Source organism: Oncorhynchus mykiss, chromosome 25 (assembly GCF_057628025.1).
Source record: "Oncorhynchus mykiss isolate SJ-2025 chromosome 25, ASM5762802v1, whole genome shotgun sequence".
Lineage (NCBI taxonomy): Eukaryota > Metazoa > Chordata > Actinopteri > Salmoniformes > Salmonidae > Oncorhynchus > Oncorhynchus mykiss.
This window is the reverse complement of record NC_143046.1, coordinates 62,359,800-62,374,230: the sequence shown is the minus strand read 5'-3', so window position 1 is coordinate 62,374,230 and position 14,431 is coordinate 62,359,800.

Sequence of the window (14,431 nt, the reverse complement as noted above, 5' to 3'; positions counted from 1 at the left end):
GCTTCACTGTAGGGATGGCTTCCAGGTTTCTTCCAGAAGTGATGCTTGGCATTCAGGCCAAAGAGTTCAATCTAGGTGTCATCAGACCAGAGAATCTTGTTTCTCATGGTCTGAGAGTCTTTAGTTCCTTTTGGAAAACTCCAAGTGGGCTGTCATGTGCCTTTTACCGAGGAGTGGCTTCCGTCTGGCCACTCTACCATAAAGGCCTGATTGGTGGAGTGCTGCAAATATGGTAGTCCTTCTGGAGGTTCTCCCATCTTCACAGAGGAACTCTGGAGCTCTGTCAGTGACCATCAGGTTCTTAGTCACCACCCTGACCAAGGCCCTTCTCCCCCGATTGGTCAGTTTAGGAAGCTCTAGGAAGAGTCTTGGTGGTTCCAAACTTCTTTGATTTAAGAATGATGGAGGCCACTGTGTTCTTGCAAACCTTCAATGCTGGGCCTCGACACAATCCTGTCTCGGAGCTCTACGGAAAATTCCTTCGACCTCATGGCTTATTTTTTGGTCCGACATACACTGTCAAATGTGGGACCTTATATAAACAGGTGTGTGCCTTTCCAAATCATGTCCAATAAATTTCATTTACCACAGGTGGACTTCAATCAAGTTGTATAAACATCTTAAAGATGATCATTGGAAACAGGATGCACCTGAGCTCAATTTTCAGTCTCATAACATGGTCTGAATACCAGGGTTGGGTAGGTTACTTTCTAAATGTAATCTGTTACAGTTACTAGTTACCTGTCCAGAACTGTAATCAGTGACGTAACTTTTGGATTACACAAACTCAGTAATGTAATCTGATTACATTTAGTTACTTTAGATGACTTTCCCCTTTAGAGGCATTAGAAAAAGAAAAGAATGTATGTTACCAATTGAACAACATCTATTGCAGGATAAATCAATGTTAAAGTTTACATAGCTGGCCATATATGGATGTTAAATTGTACTTTATGGGTTGGTTATGTTGGCTTCTTCTAAACCCATCGATTTCTACTACATATAATAACACGTTAAATTATATCTTTACATTAAAAACCAAAGTCTATCAGAATTCCAGTCATTCCAATAAATGATATGCACCTTGATCTTTAAGAATAGGACTTTAAATTATGGAAATATAGATTAGCCAAATTGTGTTACCTGAGCACAAACCCAAAACTAAAGACTTATTAGCCAGCCTTACTCTGCTGTTAATGTTTTGTTGTCATGGAGGACTGATTGGGTTCACTGATTTGAGTTGAAAAATAAATGCTGCTCTCATGGAATGGAATGCTTTGAGCACTACTGAAAGTGATATTTACATGTGAAAAATGAATGCCATGTGCTGCATTTGATATAGACCTACTGTTTACCTTTTTGTTGGTGACACTTTGATATCTTGATAATATGCAGCTGTTTAAAGAGCAAATCCACAAATGAAACAATAACACAATCATCGCCCCGTCTCTGTTGGCAAAAAGCTGAGGGAGAGACATGGAGAAATGTAACCACTAAACGTAACCACTAAATGTAACCACTAACGAATTACAGTTACCATTTCTTTGTAATCCCTTACATGTAGGGGAGTCCTCATTTCTGTTGAAACCTCAAACACCATTATCATTCTGGGTTATCACTTCCAAAGGTGTGCGTTTCGACATTGCATACAGTGGACTTTCTCACAAAGCAAAATGCATCACATTTACACTATAGACTCAACATGTGCAGCTGTAGACCAGTCTATGAACACTGCTCCTGGACTAGAAGAATGTTTATCATTTCAAAGCACAATAATGCAATAATATTCCCCAACCCTGCTGAACACTAATTTAAATAAGGTATTTCAGTTTTTTATGTTTTATAAATGTGCAAAAATGTCTAAAAGCCTGTTTCACTTTGTCCTTATTGTCACGCCCTGGTCTTAGTATTTTGTGTTTTCTTTATTATTTTGGTCAGGCCAGGGTGTGACATGGGTTTATTATGTGGTGTGTTTTGCCTTGTTTTTTTTGTAGGTATTGGGATTGTGGCTTAGTGGGGTTTTCTGGTATAGTCTATGGTTGCCTGAAGTGGTTCTCAATCAGAGGCAGGTGTTTATCGTTGTCTCTGATTGGGAACCATATTTAGTCAGCCATATTCTTTGAGTGTTTCGTGGGTGATTGTTCCTGTCTCTGTGTTTGTTTGCACCAGATAAGGCTGTTTAGGTTTTCACGTTTCTTGTTTTGTTAGTTTGTTCATGTGTAGTTTCTTTATTAAAGAACCATGAATCAAAATAACCACGATGCATTTTGGTCCGATCCCTGCTACACCTCCTCTTCAGAGGAAGAGGAGAAAGAAAACCGTAACAGAATCACCCACCAAAAAAGGACCAAGCGGCATGGTGACAGGCAGCGGCAGCAGGAGCAGCGAAATCCAGTTTTCTGGACATGGGAGGAAATCTTGGACGGAAAAGGACCCTGGGCACAGCCTGGAGAATATCGCTTCCCCAAAGAAGAGCTGGAGGTGGCAAAAGCGGAGAGGTGCTGGTATGAGGAGGCAGCATGACGACGTGGATGGAAGCCTGAGAGTCAGCCCCAAAAATTTCTTGGGGGGGGCACACAGGGAGTATGTCAACGCCAGGTAGGAGACCTGCGCCAACTTCCTGTGTTTACCGGGGGGCTAGAGAGACCGGGCAGGCACCGTGTCTCCAGTGCGGGTGCATAGCCCGGTGCGGTACATACCAGCTCCTCGTATCGGCCGGGCTAGAGTGAGCATCGAGCCAGGTAAGGTTGGGCAGGCTTGGTGCTTAAGAGCTCCAGTGCGCCTGCACAGTCCGGTCTATCCAGTACCACCTCCACGCACCAGCCCTCCGGTGGCAGCTCCCCACACCAGGCTTCCTGTGCGTGTCCTCGGCCCAGTACCACCAGTGCCAGCACCACGCATCAGGCCTACAGTGCGCTTCGCCTCTCCAGCGCTGCCAGAGCCTTCCTCCTCTCCAGCGCTGCCGGAGTCTCCCGCCTGTTCAGCGCTGCCGGAGTCTCTCGTCTGTTCAGCGCTGCCGGAGTCTCCCGCCTGTCCAGCGCTGCCAGAGCTGCCAGTCTGCATGGAGCAGCCAGAGCTGCCAGTCTGCATGGAACAGCCAGAGCTGCCAGTCTGCATGGAGCAGCCAGAGCTGCCAGTCTGCATGGAGCAGCCAGAGCTGCCAGTCTGCATGGAGCAGCCAGAGCTGCCAGTCTGCATGGAGCAGCCAGAGCCGCCATCTGCATGGAGCAGCCAGAGCCGCCAGTCTGCATGGAGCAGCCAGAGCCGCCAGTCTGCATGGAGCAGCCAGAGCCGTCAGTCTGCATGGAGCAGCCAGAGCCGCCAGTCTGCATGGAGCAGCCAGAGCCGCCAGTCTGCATGGAGCAGCCAGAGCCGCCAGTCTGCATGGAGCAGCCAGAGCCGCCAGTCTGCATGGAGCAGCCAGAGCCGCCAGTCTGCATGGAGCAGCCAGAGCCGGCAGTCTGCATGGAGCAGCCAGAGCCGGCAGTCTGCATGGAGCAGCCAGAGCCGGCAGTCTGCATGGAGCAGCCAGAGCCGCCAGTCTGCATGGAGCAGCCAGATCCGCCAGTCTGCCAGGATCCGCCATTCAGCCAGGATACACACAAGTGTAAAGGGATAAAGAATATGTACATAAAGATATATGAATGAGTGATGGTACAGAGCGGCATAGGCAAGATGCAGTAGATGGTATCGAGTACAGTATATACATATGAGATGAGGGTAGCCTCATCTAACATACATCACTCTTATTTGTTTTATCTCTCCTACATGCCAATATTTTGAAGACCGATATCTTGGATTTACCCCCCATTCTTTAAGAAATTACATTTGTGAATTTGCGTGCAAATGTAATGTCCATAACACTGGAATCGCCCATGTACCTACAGTTGAAGTCGGAAGTTAACATGCAGATATGTTGGAGTCACCACTCCACAAATTTCTTGTTAACAAACTATAGTTTTGGCAAGTCAGTTAGGACATCTACTTTGGGCATGACACAATTTTTCCAACAAATGTTTACAGCGATTATTTCACTAATAATTCACTGTATCACAATTCCAGTGGGTCATAAGTTTACATACACTAAGTTGACTGTGCCTTTAAACAGCTTGGAAAATTCCAGAAATGAAGTCATGGCTTTAGAAGCTTCTGATAGGATAATTGACATCATTAGAGTCAATTGGAGGTGTACCTGTGGATGTATTTCAAGGCCTACCTTCAACCTCAGTGCCTCTTTGCTTGACATCATGGGGAAATCAAAAGAAATCAGCGAAGACATCAGAGAAAAATTGCAGATCTCCACAAGTCTGGTTCATTCTTGGGAACAATTTCCAAACGCCTGAAGGTACCACGTTCATCTGTACAAACAATTGTACGCTAGCATAAACAGGAGGCGCGTTCTGTCTCCTGGAGATGAATGTACTTTGGTGCGAAAAGTGCAAATCAATCCCAGAACAACAGCAAAGGACCTTGTGAAGATGCTGGAGGAAACGGGTACAAAAGTATCTATATCCACACTAAAACGAGTCAAATATCTACATAACCTGAAAGGCCGCTAAGCAAGGAAAAAGCCACTGCTCAAAAACCTCCATAAAAAAAGCCAGACTAGGGTTTGCAACTGCACATGGCGACAAAGATCGAACTTTTTAGAGAAATGTCCTCTGGTCTGATGAAACAAAAATAGAACTGTTTGGCCATAATGACCATTGTTATGTTTGGAGGAAAAAGGGGGAGGCTTGCAAGCCAAAGAACACCATCTAAACTGTGAAGCACGGGGGTGGCAGCATCATGTTGTGGGGGTGCTTTGCTGCAGGAGGGACTGGTGTACTTCACAAAATAGATAGCATCATGAGAAAGGAAAATCACATGGATATATTGAAGCAACATCTCAAGACATCAGTCAGGAAGTTAAAGCTTGGTAGCAAATGGGTCTTCCAAATGGACAATGACCCCAATGTCATGAACCGGCTCAAAGCCGGTAACAAAAAGGGAGACAACGTGGAGATAAAGAACAACAAAATATATTTATTAACTGAATTAAAGTTAATACAATCAACACTGGTGTGTGTTTAGTCCGTAGTCAGTAGTGTAAGTGAGTGGTCGCGTGTATACATGTGATAATGAGGGGTGTTGATAGGTGCCAACGCAAACAAATCAAATAGCCACAAAAATGCCAAAACCAAAATCTGTCTGTGTCTGCATGGAGAGAGAGTCTCCTCAATGAATGGGGAAGAGGTGCATTTATCCTGGGACACAGCCCAGGTGTGTCCCATTTCACATGACGACCCTTCCAGCTCCGCCCACCGACATCCTATTAAGGAAAACAAGAGCAAAGAGAAAGATTTCGGCAGACAGAGTGGAAGGGTCGTCACACCAAGCATACTTCCAAAGTTGTGGCAAAATGGCTTAAGGACAACAAAGTCAAGGTATTGGAGTGGCCATCACAAAGTCTGACCTCAACCCTATAGAAAATATGTGGGCAGAACTGAATAAGCATGTGCGAGCAAGGAGGCCTACAAACCGGACTCAAACCTGACCAGCTCCGTCAGGAGGAATGGGCCGAAATCCACCCAACTTACTGTGGGAAGCTTGTGGAAGGAAGGCTACCCAAAACATTTGACCCAAGTTCAACAATTTAAAGGCAATGCTACCAAATACTAATTGAGTGTATGTAAACGTCTGACCCACTGGGAATGTGATGAAAGAAATAAAAGCTGAAATAAATAATTCTCTCTACTATTATTCTGACATTTCACATTCTTAAAACAACGTGGTGATCCTAACTGACCTAAAACAGGGACTTTTTATTTGGATTAAATGTCAGGAATTGTGAAAAACTGAGTTTAAATGTATTTGGCTAAGTCTAACACCCATCAATAACTTGTCATTCTTTAAACTTGCATTAATTTCCTTTATTCGATGTGATGTGGATGTGGATTAGACAACGTGTGTAAACAAACAGCATAATCAGTTGGTTGGCAGTTTCTCCATCTCTCAGCAGAGATCTGATAATGGTTCAGACTCTCAGGCAGGACTGATAAGAAGACGGGTGTGAGAGGATCATTGTACCAGCCTCTGTGAGAAAGATAGAGAGGTGTTAACACCAGGAAACTGTTGCAGGGGCATTGCATGTAGCTATGTGCCAAGGGCTACTGCACACACAGCTTGTGTGTGTGTGTGTGTGCGCGCGTGTGTGCATGTGTGTGTGTGTGTGTGCGCGCGTGCGTGCGTGCGTGTGTGTGTGTGTGTACGTGTGTGTATGCGTGCGTGCGTGCGTGTGTGTGCGCGCGCGTCTTAGAGAGAATCCGTTTCTCCTCGCAGTTTCAAGTGGGGGCAGTTGTTGGCTTCTGTCTTTTTCTCTTTTATTGCAGGGAGTCCTCATTTCTGTTGAAACCTCAAACACAATTATCATTCTAGGTTGTCACTTCCAAAGGTGTGAGTTTCGACATTGTATACAGGAGCTTTCCATCACACATAAACAAACCATTAGCTCATTTACAGTGAACTTTCTCATAAAGCAAAATGCATCACATTTAGACTATAGACTCAACATGTGCAGCTGTAGACCAGTCTATGAACACCGCTCCTGGACTAGAAGAATGTTTATCATTTCAAAGCACAATAACGCTTAATCGTCTGTAGGTCTCTGTTACAGGACCACTGATGTTTTCTCACTATTAAAACCAGGCCTGTCCCTGCCTTACCCTGAGCCACCCTAACCCTCCCTGCACTGCATATGGTTTGATTTGGAGAACAGAAATACAGGAAAATACTTGTATTGCTATGTAGGAACAGTTAAAAAATCACAGGCACTGTGTGCATTTAGTATAGCCTACCCTGAGCATATTTTTTGTTGTTGTTGTTGTGCCCACATGCATTGACATGAAAAGAAAAGGCAGCATTTTTCGATAATGTAGCTGTTCAGAGGAAAGGTGTTTTGGTACTTCTTTTTTTTGTTTCTCAGAAAGGTGAGTCATGTTGTCACCACAATGGTCAAACTTCTCTGGATCTGTTTTCCACGATAGAGAGTGTGTTCTGTGGTAGAGTGTGTGTTCTATGGTAGAGTGCGTGTTCTATGGTAGAGGTGTGTGTTCAATGGTAGAGTGTGTGTTCTGTGGTAGAGTGTGTGTTCAATGGTAGAGTGTGTGTTCTGTGGTAGAGTGTGTGTTTTGTGGTAGAGTGTGTGTTTTGTGGTAGAGTGTGTGTTCTATGGTAGAGGGTGTGTTCTATGGCAGAGTGTGTTTTTTATTGCAGAGTGTGTGTTCTATGGCAGAGTGTGTTCTCTATGGCAGAGTGTGTGTGTGTGTTCTATGGTAGAGTGTGTGTTCTATGGTAGAGTGTGTGGGCACGACCTGCTTTTAGGATAGTTTTACTGACCTACAACTGGGGGAGGGACTCAGATGTATTGTGCATTTGTAAAGTATTCAGACCCCTTCCCCTTTTCCACATTTTGTTACGTTACAGCCTTATTCTAAAATAGATTAAAGAAAACATTTCGCTCATCAATCTACACACAATACCCCATAATAACAAAGCAAAAACTAATTTTTTGACATAATGCAAATTAAAACAGATATCTTATTTACATTAGTATTCAGACCCTTTGCTAAGAGACTCGAAATTGAGCTCAGGTGCATTCTGTTTCCATTGATCATCCTTGAGATGTTTCTACAACTTCATTGGAGTCAACCTGTGGTAAATTCAATTCATTGGACATGATTTGGAAAGGCAAACACCTGTCTATGTTAGGTCCCACAGTTGACATTTTATGTCAGAGCAAAAACCAAGCCATGAGGTTGAAGCCGTTGTCCATAGAGCTCCGAGACAGGATTGTGTCGAGGCACAGATCTGGGGAAGGGTACCAAAACATTTCTGCAGCATTGAAGGTCCCCAAGAACACAGCGGCTTCCATCGCTCTTAAATCAAATAAGTTTGGAACCACCAAGACTCTTCCTAAAGCTGGCCGCCCGGCCAAACTGACCAATCGGGGGAGAAGGGCTGAATGCCACCAAGATTGAACTCTTTGGCCTGAATGCCAAGCGTCACGTCTGGAGGAAATCTGGCACCATCCCTACGGTGAAGCATGGTGGTGGCAGCATCATGCTGTGGGGATATTTGTCAGCGATAGGAACTGGGAGACTAGTCAGGATTGAGGGAAAGATGAACGGAGCAAAGTACAGAGAGATCCTTGATGAAAACCTGTTCCAGAGTGCTCTGGACCTCAGACTGGGGTGAAGGTTCAACCTTCCAAAAGGACTATGATCCTAAGCACACAGCCAAGACAACGCAGGAATGGCTTCGGGACAAGTCTTTGAATGTCTTTGAGTGGCCCAGCCAGAGTCCGAACTTGAACCCGACCTAACATCTCTGGAGTGACCTGAAAATAGCTGTGCAGCGACGCTCCCCATCCAACCTGACAGAGCTTGAGAGGATCTGCAGAGAAGAATGGGAGAAAGTCCCCAAATACAGGTGTGCCAAGCTTGTAGCATCCTACCCAAGAAGACTCAAGGCTGTGATCGCTGCCAAAGGTGCTTCAACAAAGTACTGAGTAAAGTGTCTGAATACTTATGTAAAGGTGACATTTCAGTGTTTAATATGTTATGAATTAGCAAACATTTCTAAAAACCTGTTTCCGCTTTGTCATTATGGGGTATTGTGTGTAGATTGACGAGGAAATAAAACAATTTAATACATTTTAGAATAACGCTGTAATCTAACGAAATGTGGAAAGGTTGAGGGGTCTGAATACTTTCCGAATGTACTGTATTTCTAATCTGTCTTTGGTGCAGGTCACGTTATTCTTCACATTACTGTCTCTGGTGAACACACACTATATCAAATACAATCTATGTTTATTTGTCACATGCACAGGATACAGAAGGTGTGAAATGGATACAGAAGGTGTGCGCAGGATACAGATGGTGTGAAATGGATACAGAAGGTGTGCACAGGATACAGAAGGTGTGAAATGGATACAGAAGGTGTGCACAGGATACAGATGGTGTGAAATGGATACAGAAGGTGTGCACAGGATACAGATGGTGTGAAATGGATACAGAAGGTGTGCACAGGATACAGAAGGTGTGAAATGGATACAGAAGGTGTGCACAGGATACAGATGGTACAGTGAAATGGTCATTGGCATAGAAGCAACATCAAAAAAAGAAAATGTCTAGCTAAAGATATTTTAGAATTATTAGATCATGTTTACCCAGACAGACTTGTCTAAATTGATGGGTCATGTGAAATAAATGTTATAACCACCCCCAGCCACGTCTAACTAAGCGGATGGGTCGCTATTTTCTAGACATGTTCATGAACGACAATAGATGGCCGTAATCACCCCCAGACACACCTGGCTAACTTGAAGGGTCATGTAATCATCTGTCAAAGTGGATTCTTTTGTTTGGACATGTAGCTAGCTCAACAACGAACCAGCATAATCCCAACTCACACTAATACCAATACAAACATTGTCATAGCTGTAGTATAAATCTGCAGTTAACTAAAGCTAACCAACTAGGTTCAATGTTAGCTAGCTAACAATAGGCTATAACTAGCAAATGCAAATTGATTTCTGATTCAAATAATAGTACTACACAGATCATAAGCGTAACGTTAGCTAGCGAGCCAGCGAGCCAGCGAGCTAACATTCGTTAGCTAGCGAAAAATACACTTTAACTTGCAATGAAAACGACTTTCTGACAAAATTAGAAATGTATAATATCTGAACATTTAGCTAGACTCTTACCTGTATATATGGATGAACGCTTCACGGCAGACTGGAACCATTTAACTCAGTTTTGTTTCTTGCTACATCTTGTTTAGCTAGCATTGTGTCAAGTCACTCCGGTTCACACTGACCGTGGAGTGTGCAGAAAGTATCCCATTACAACTTTTTCCAACTGATCTGTCGATAGTCCATCAATGTTGTTGAGAAAAGCAGCAAAACATTTGTAGTTCTCAATGGCTAATGTTATATCTTTCAAAAATGACATGTAGAAAGGACACAAGCTGAGCAGCTCACATTATAGACAGAAGCATACTACATGGCAGACCAATCCAAACTCCTCGCCCGGCATGTCCAGCCCATCCATTAATTCAGCCAATCATGGCTAGCGGGAAGGTTCCTGTTTTTTTCTGTGACTAAACCAACCAGGCTCGTAATTTAACCATTTTATTTGTATATACAGATGTAATACACGTTTGTTATTAAGGCACATGAAAGTTCACATGTTCCAGAAGGCATTTCTGCCCAAAAACACATTTAAAAAAGAAGAAAAAAAATGCTCAAATGATGTGTGACATATGCCTAGCTTCCTGAAACGGGTCACATATGGTCATTATATGAACTGGCTAGCCAGATAACTTAACGTTCACTAGCTAGCTAACAAGCTAGAAACGAACCAAAACATTGTTTAGAAAGTTGCTTTTAGTTGCCTAGTTTGCAAGATTGACACATACTAAATTCATTTATAAACGGATGGGTTTATTTTGAACCATCAGGCTACTGATGTCATGCAGCCTGTAGGTTTTGTGTTTATACTTTTTCAAAACGGCAACGACAAGTTTGATGTCGGACGACAATAGAGTGTTCATGACGTCCCTGTGACAACTGTCTACAGACATGTCGATAGACGTAGTTTAAACTTGCCTTTAGTCTTGAAATCTTTGTTTGCTTAGTACACTACCATACTCACTCTGTTTAGCACATGGCCTCACATGTGAATCCTTTAAGAAATGGGTGGGGCTAAGACAAGAGGGTGTGAACAATTCTGAATGGGTGTAGACAAAGAAGAGCTCTGCAGTAGATGTTCCAAAACAGGGAAATTTTCTCAGGATTGGGGTTAAAGGTTTATCAACTTTCAAAGCAGAATGACTTTACCTTTGTTCCTCAACTGTAGTGTATAATATACCATTTTCTAGCTCTGAGTCTCTACTTTTATCCAATGTAAAAAACATAATTTCAGATTTTGCTACATAAGACCGAATCGAGCCAGTTGGTCACATATGATTGACTGAAAATACGTTTTTGAGACTTGGACTCTTACTCTAAAATGGCCAAAATTCATGCAATTTCCTCCTTAAACTTTTCATATAAAACATGAACTCCAGCATATAGACCTTAAAGATAAATGTAAACATGGTTACATTTTGGAAATGACTAATTACTAAATTACTTTATTTGGGCATGCTCAGGTTGACCTTCCCACAGAACCGCCCACATCTGAAAGTGACAGTTTTCTGTAACTGCAACTGAAAGTGACACCTGAAGTTTATTCTGTTTTACACATCACCGTTGTTTGTATGAATGGCACCAGGCTCTGCCATACATGCAGAGCTTGACTTGGACAGGAGCTCACTGGAGCTGAGTACCGGCACCTCAAATGTTCTACTGCTTGAGCTCCTGTTCCTCTTATAGAATATTAGAGCAAAAGTATTGTGGAGCTCCTGCACCTAAATATAAACAGTATAAATAATATAATATAAACAGAACCTATTTCAGTCCAAGTCAAGTACTGTATACATGTGAAAGAGTACAGGCAGTACGTGCACACATGCACGTACACACGTACACACACACACACACGTACACACACACACACACGCACGCACGCGCACGCATACAGACACAGGCACAGAAAGTAAGTCACCGTGCAGCTGTCTGTGCACTAATTGAGTAGCTAGCGTGGAGCAGCATCCTGCCTCCACAGACAGACGAGCGTGTGAGCAGACCAGTCTATCACATCCAAACCTCTGTCTGAACCACAGGAAACACGCACGCACACACACACACACACACACACACACACACACACACACACACACAGAAACACACACAGGTAATAAAACACGGTCGGCCTAAATGACTTAGTAACTGTGTAAAACAAATGCTCTGCCAAAACCTCCCTGCAAACAGACATAGTGTGCAATTGACTTGAGTTACAAGCAGCTGGAAAGACAGAAACAACAATCATGTAGAAGAAGTGTTTTGATGCAAATGCGCAACGTTGCAGCAATGTTTCCTCTGCGTTTCCTGGCAGCATTGTGAGGTTGGTGGAGAGCACCTGGGTTGATGGTAGACCGTATTCTGGTCTGGGTTAGGTCTGATCTGGTCTGGTCTGGGCTGGGCCCGGCCTGGTTTGGTTTAGGGAATGTGTGCTTGGTGTTTTGGGTGTTTGAGGTCTCGGGGTTGCTGGGGATTTTTGAGAGGCTCCGGCGCTTATCGACTGTAAGAGATGGAAACCCCACAGAAGGCAGCTCCACCCACTCAGCGCCCATCAATCACTGTTGCCGCCAGTGAAGAGAAACCGACGCTGACACACACACAGCCATTTTCTGTCCCAAGTACAGCTGCAGTATCGCCGTGGCACCCCATAGTATGGTACCCCACGGTGTCGTTACCATCGCACTGATGGTGAAACCAAAACAAATCAAAACCCTTTCCAAATACATGTGAGATAGCACAACTTTATACAACGACACCCGTTTTATATTGTTAAGTCACAATCCAAAGTACATGCAAACCGTGAATGCTTTGGCGGCTCGTGAGAAGCAGAGAGTTTAGTGTCTTGGTTGGCACATTGTGTCTGAAAAACAGGAAGAGCTAGGGTAAAGCAAGCGGAGGGGGGGGGGGGGGGGGTGCACCACAGAACCAGAGAATAGTAAAGAGATTGTAACACAACTAATCTTCAAAACTCTGTTTTATAATTCCACCATCAGTATTGTACTTTATTATACCTATTTTCAACATGAACTATATCAGAGTGTATTAGTCTGGATCCTCTAAAGTTCCCCTCCACTAAGTCCTACTGCTCCACCACAACATAAAACCTGGCTTGTCTTTAAAGAGTTTCTCCTTCTATCCCTACAGTATGTTCCCCTGACAGTGGTCTCCCAGAGTTCCGGCCCTGCCTGCAGGGTCTGTTGTGCAGGCCTAGCTGCCACAGGGCAGCTCCCCTACGGTGTGTAATAGAGTGTAGCGACACAACGGCCTGCTCTGCTCTCTGTGGGCTCACCACAGTCTCTATGTCTGCTAGAGCCAATAAATAAATAATGGGCAGAGTGATCACTTCCAACCACGATACTGAATTCTCAACCACTGCACTGCATCTGGGAGTACCTTGCTTTAGCAAAAACACACAAAGCCTAGCGGCGTGGGCTACTGCTCAGTTTGGGATGGTATAACTGCAGTAACAATGCTTCACAAGGCTCTCAATGAGTTCAGGAAATGACTGACAGTTTGGCTGTGTTTTTAACAGTATGTTATTTTCAAATTTTCACACGTTATCATTCTTCTACACATGGTGGCACACCAACTTCCTCCTGGTGAGGGTTCTGGAGGTGCCACTACTGGGAAAAACAGAGAGAGAGAGAGAGAGAGAGAGAGAGAGAAAAAGTTTAGAATTTCCAAGAAAATGTCTGCTTTACAAAAAGTCAGAATAACTGATTCCAAGTTGTATTTTGGATTGTACATCATCTGCAGTGTTAAAATGTGTCCCAGATCAATCATTAATAACAACCTGTGTACAAACTTTATATGCACAGAAACATATAAAAGTAACATGCACTCACATCTATTTTCTACAATTACGAATGGGCAGTATTGGTATAGCAAGAGAAGACAAGGTAGTTGTGAACAGTAAGGATACTAAGCCTGACTACTGTCTAAATCCAATCCAAGCCCAGGAACAGTGGACAAAAGGGCGGCCCATATCCCCGCCGGCGATGGGTGCAATGACGGCCACTTCATTATAAAAGCCTCCTCAAGTCCCACAGTGCATTCCACGTTTATGGGGAACATATGGGGAAGCCTGCAATTTTTAGACCACAAAATAAGACCCTTTGCAGCTGGACGCACGACCGCACTCGGTCCTTTTTGCCTCCCGAGCCACACCCGAAAGGCGTAGGACCACTGACAGTGATTAAACCACCACAGTTTTCTCAGCAAAACAGGAGTTATATTGAGCTTAAATACAGGGACTTGATAAACAAGGCATGGGCAGCAGAAAAAATTATCCAAAAGACCACAATGATCTTCTGACCATTTCTCTCACGGTCATGGGCAGAGCAACTGGGATGCATTTCAAAACACGGAGCAGATGTTTACCTAGGCAAAGAGCAAATACAGAGAGAAGAGAGGACAAAGACAAAGCCTTGAATCCACTCAGTTGAATTTTTGATTTGGCTAGGGCAACTAGATGGACAGAGCCAATGATATTTATTGCTCAGAAACAATAACGGTCACATGTTGTATAACTACAGTAAGAGAAAGGCTGGGGTTGATTCCTTTTTCTATGTTCCCCCATGGAAAATCCAGATGCAATTTCTTCACACACAGCAACAGCAAAAAAGGAAACTGTTGATTGTCTGAAGTGCTTTTCTTCTTGTAAACTTCCAAAATACCAATATAATCAATTAAATGTGAATA